At 38.5% G+C, this 5,280-nt stretch overlaps 1 non-coding gene across 1 annotated transcript; it reads left to right on the top strand.

Annotated features, from left to right (window-relative positions):
* The first annotated feature begins 2,654 nt into the window (after positions 1-2,654).
* On the top strand, positions 2,655-2,761 carry LOC127099811 (small nucleolar RNA R71). Its single transcript, XR_007794279.1, has one exon. It is a non-coding gene; the product is annotated as a small nucleolar RNA R71 (small nucleolar RNA).
* The last annotated feature ends 2,519 nt before the right edge of the window (positions 2,762-5,280 follow it).

The following is a 5,280-nucleotide window of genomic DNA, read 5'->3' as shown; positions in this document are numbered from 1 at the left end:
AGTGACATTTTTCCCAATTAAGTACTAGGTTTACTTTTACACATCGCTCTAGAACTCTTTCTAGGTTTTCAAGACATTCTTCAAAGCTTTGTCCGCATACGGAGAAATCGTCCATAAATACCTCCATGATGTTTTCGAGAAAATCGGCGAATATCGCCATCATGCACCTTTGGAAGGTTGCAGAAGCATTGCACAAGCCAAACGACATTCGTCGATAAGCGAAGGTACCAAAAGGACATGTGAACGTTGTTTTTTCTTGGTCATCAGGATGAATTGGTATTTGAAAGAAGCCTGAATAACCGTCTAGATAGCAGAAATGAGAATGTTTTGCTAATCGTTCTAACATCTGGTCAATGAATGGTAAAGGGAAATGATCTTTTCGGGTTGCTTTGTTTAGTTTCCTATAGTCAATGCACATTCTCCATCCCGACTCGATTCGTTTGGTTATAGTTTCTCCTTTTTCATTTTCAATAACTGTTATACCTCATTTCTTCGGTACTACGTGTACAGGACTAACCCATTTGCTATCAGATATAGGATATATGATACCTGCCTCTAATAACTTGGTTATTTCCTTCTTCACTACCTCACTCAGGATCGGGTTTAGTCTCCTCTGGTGTTCCCTAGAAGTTTTACAGTCTTCTTCTAGCTTGATGCGGTGCATACAAATAGAAGGACGTATTCCTTTAAGGTCGGTGATGTTGTATCCTAGTGCGGTTGGATATTTTCTTAAGATATGCAGGAGTTTTTCTGTTTCGAGTTTTCCTAGGTCTGCATTAACTATCACTGGTCGTTCGAGTTCTAAGTCTAGGAATTCATATCTCAGATTTTTGGGAAGTGTTTTCAGGTCTAGGGTTTGTTTCTTAAGGCATTGCGTAGGATCCGGTGTTATTGCCAAACATTGACTAAGTTTGTCTTCTACAAGATAGTCAGATGATTTGTGATTTTCTAACTCTGTTTCTTTTATGCATTCATCAATGATATCCATGAAGTAACACGTGTCTTCTATTGCAGGTGCTTTCAAAAATTGGGAAAGAATGAACTCAATTTTCTCTTCTCCCACTTCGAAAGTGAGTCGTCCTCGTTTTACGTCTATGATTGCACCGGCAGTTGCTAAGAACGGTCTTCCCAGTATAATGGGTGTAACTTCATCTTCTCTAATGTCCATAATTATAAAATCAGTTGGAATGTAGAATTGACCTATGCGCACGGGAACGTTTTCAAGAATTCCTACAGGATATTTAACAGAACGATCCGCTAGTTGCACAGACATTTTAGTTGGTCTTAATTCTCCCATTTCAAGTTTCTTGCATATGGATAAAGGCATAACACTAATACCGGCTCCTAAATCGCATAAGGCCTTGTCTATGACAAATTTTCCTATGTGACAGGGTATAGAGAAACTACCTGGATCTTTAAGTTTAGGAGGCATATTCTGGATTATAGCGCTACATTCGGCAGTGAGTGTAACGGTTTCGCTATCTTCAAGTTTCCTTTTATTAGAAAGAATTTCTTTTAAGAACTTAGCATATGAGGGCATTTGCGTAATAGCTTCTGTAAAAGGAATTGTGACGTTTAATTGTTTCAGTAGGTCAACAAATTTTTTAAATTGGCCCGCATCTTTGGTTTTAATAAGCCTTTGAGGGTAAGGAATAGGTGGCTTATAGGGCGGTGGAGGTATATAAGGTTCTTTCTTTTCTACGGTTTCCTTATTACTCTCTTCCTTTTCCTTAGGTTTATTTTCTTCCTCAGTTGACTTTTTAGAGTTTTGGTTCTCAGTTCTTGGATCAGACGGTCCTTCCACTTCCGTTCCACTTCTTAGTATGATTGCATGAGTGTGGCTTCTCGGGTTAGGTTGGGGCTGTCCAGGAAATATACCAGTTGGGGCAGCAGTAGGCGCTTGTTGTTGAGCTACTTGTGATATTTGTGTTTCCAGCATTTTGTTATGAGTAGCCAGGGCATCTACTTTACTTGCTAGTTGTTTGATTTGTTCGCCAGTGTGTACATTCTGGTTTAAGAAATCTTTATTGGTTTGCTGTTGAGAAGCTATGAAGTTCTCCATCATGATTTCCAAGTTGGATTTCCTAGGAACGTTATTGTTAGGTGTAGATGGGATCGGCTTTTGATATCCCGGAGGTATAGTTGGGGCTTGATTTGGAGCTTGTCCAGGCGCGTATAAGGCATTATTACTCTTATATGAAAAATTAGGATGATTCTTCCAGTTGGAGTTATAGGTATGCGAGTAGGGATTTCCTTGAGCATAGTTTACTTGCTCTGCTTGGATTCCTGTTAGGAGCTGACAATCTGCAGGAGTGTGACCTTGGATTCCACAGACCTCGCAATTCTGAGTTATGGCAACCACGGTGGCTGGAGGTGATACATTTAAACTTTCAATTTTCTGGACCAGAATATCCACTTTTGCATTAACATGATCAAGGTTACTTATCTCGTACATGCCACTTTTCGTTTGAGGTTTTTCTACCATTGTTCTTTCGCTTCCCCACTGATAGTGGTTTTGGGCCATGCTCTCGATAAGTTGATAAGCATCAGCGTAAGGTTTGTTCATAAGTGCACCACCTGCGGCGGCGTCTATTGTTAACCTCGTGTTGTACAAGAGACCATTATAGAAGGTATGAATCACTAACCAGTCCTCTAAACCATGGTGTGGACAAAGTCTCATCATGTCTTTGTATCTTTCCCATGCTTCGAAAAGAGACTCGTTATCTTTCTGTTTAAATCCATTTATCTGGGCTCTTAACATAGTTGTTTTGCTCGGCGGAAAATATCGAGCAAGGAAGACTTTCTTCAACTCGTTCCACGTGGTGACTGAGTTGGAAGGAAGAGACTGAAGCCATCTTCTAGCGCTATCTCTTAACGAGAAAGGAAAGATACGAAGTCGGATTGCCTCTGAAGTGACACCATTAGCTTTAACAGTATCAGCGTATTGGACAAATACGGATAAGTGAAGGTTTGGATCCTCGGTAGGATTTCCAGAGAATTGGTTCTGTTGCACTGCTTGCAATAGTGAAAGTTTAAGTTCGAAGTTGTTTGCTTCGATTGCGGGTGGAGCAATACTCGAATGCGGCTCATCTTGCGATGGAGCGGCGTAATCTCGAAGAGCACGAGCTGGTTCTGCCATCTCGGGTATCGGTGAAGGAAGAAGATTTTTGAGGTCAGGAATTTCAATAGGAGGGAGATTGTTTGCAGCACGATATTCCCGAATTCGTCGTAAGACTCGGAGATATAGTTCGATGTCGTTGATTCGTAAATAGAACGGCTCGCCTTGTGAGCGAGTGTGTGGCATACAAATCAACGAAAGAAATATAAAAAAATAAACCTTAGTCTCTACAGCGTAACAGAAGAGTTACGATATCGACTAAATAAAAATCCCCGGCAACGGCGCCAAAAACTTGATCGCGACTTTATGAGTCGAATTTGGGGTACAAACTACAAGTGCACAGTTCTATCGCGTAGTTTTAAAAGATATCGATCCCACAGGGACTTATGAATCGATATACCGTTATCTAAGGTTACTTCGTAAAGCTAAGGCGGATGATACTTTGATTGTTCAGGGGAAAAGTTGAAACTAAAATAAGATCTAGATTAAATATCAATTAAGCGGATATCAGTATGTAGTTCGTCGTAATTAGGGAATCAAATCTTCGTTGGTTTCTTGGTTTTTTAAAATAAATCTTTTCAGTAAATACTATTGATTAAAAGTCTTTTCTCAAACTCTCGCTCTGTTGAATAGACTATGACCTTATATTAACGCAGCTGTCACTTATTGGTTAAGTCCAAAATCACCTTTTGAAAACAACAGAATCTATAGAAACTCTTTTTAAGAAAACACTAATCGTTTAAATACCCTCGTCTCAAACTCTCGCTCTGTTGACTTAGATTATATAATTAAATTCAAATGCTTAACTCTCGTCCTCACATTTAACTTTAAAAAATACTTTTTGAAAAAGATTAGAATTTAATTAACTCTAAAAATTGCTTTCGCCCTGATTTAGAATTAATGCTCAATTTACTATGTCCAGTTAAAAACTCAAACTCTCGTTCTATTGAATTTAACTTCTTTATGTCTTTTACTCTCGTACAAAAACTTTGTTATTAAACCTGTAAATTGAGACCATAAAAAGAGTGACTTTATTTTTAAACGTAATTTAACCAACTTAGTTTTGATTCCTTCATTCCGCTTACTTTACATACCGATATCTAAATAAATTAGCCAGACATGCTAAACAGATCTAAACAATCATTATGCTTAAATAAATTCATCTCAGGCAAATAATATAAATAAACAATATAGCAGGGCATATATAAATTCAAACAATAATTAAAGAACATGAGTAATTAATAACAGTCTTGAACACTCCACCACAGACCGGTTGGATTTGTTCTTGAATTCTTCAATCGGACAGGAAAATAAAAATGAAGGAATAAAAATCTAGGATCTAACGTAAGGTTGGATCTAGTAAAAAGGTACACAATAATTTCCGGTGTGGAAACTATTGTGTGAAAAAGTAATTAAGTGCTTAAAGGAATTGCTGGAAAAGAAAATAGGAATTGCAAATAAAAGTAAAAACTGTAAAAATAATTTTGTAAAATATTGCTTGCACGGTTGGAAAAGAAAAATTGAACGAAGCAGAGAGACGGCGGCGAGAGAGCTCCAGGGTTTTCCCAAAAACCACTATTTATATTGTTTACTTTTTGTAACGGTCTCCAAAGGCTTTCCGTGTAAAGATCCTCACGTTCCACTAGTCAAGTGTAACAATAGGCTTCAACGTGCCTCTGTTGCGCTTCTGAGGCCAAAAATATAGGAGAATGGTGTGACGTCCGTCACACCATGTGTTACGCTCGTAACACAAGTGGGCAGGGCATGACGCTCGTCACACCTTGTGTGGCGCTCGTCACAGGTGCATCGCCTGTGCTTTTGGGCTGGGCCTTGGCTTGGTTGCGTTTGCTTCTTTTCATTTCTTTTTGCACCTCCTTTTCTTCCTTTTTCACTTGTGCTTCAAATAAATTACCTGAGATAAATTGAAGGCAAAATACCAAGTAGTATCGAATAAAATGAAATAAATTGGAGTGAATAATAATATAATTTAATTAAATCGAGTCCTAGAATGTGATATAGTTTCATGTTATCACCCCCCAAAATAAGTAAAAATAAAAGGAGGGGGGGTATAACACCTAAAGGGTCCTTGAGCCCAAATTAGAGACCCAAAAGCTCCTAGTCAACTGGGAAGAAAAGTTGACTCCAATCAGAAGCATCTAATG

This window comes from Lathyrus oleraceus, chromosome 6 (genome assembly GCF_024323335.1).
Source record: "Lathyrus oleraceus cultivar Zhongwan6 chromosome 6, CAAS_Psat_ZW6_1.0, whole genome shotgun sequence".
NCBI lineage: Eukaryota > Viridiplantae > Streptophyta > Magnoliopsida > Fabales > Fabaceae > Lathyrus > Lathyrus oleraceus.
The sequence above is the reverse complement of the archived record's forward strand: the minus strand, read 5'-3'. Positions and strand labels throughout refer to the sequence as shown.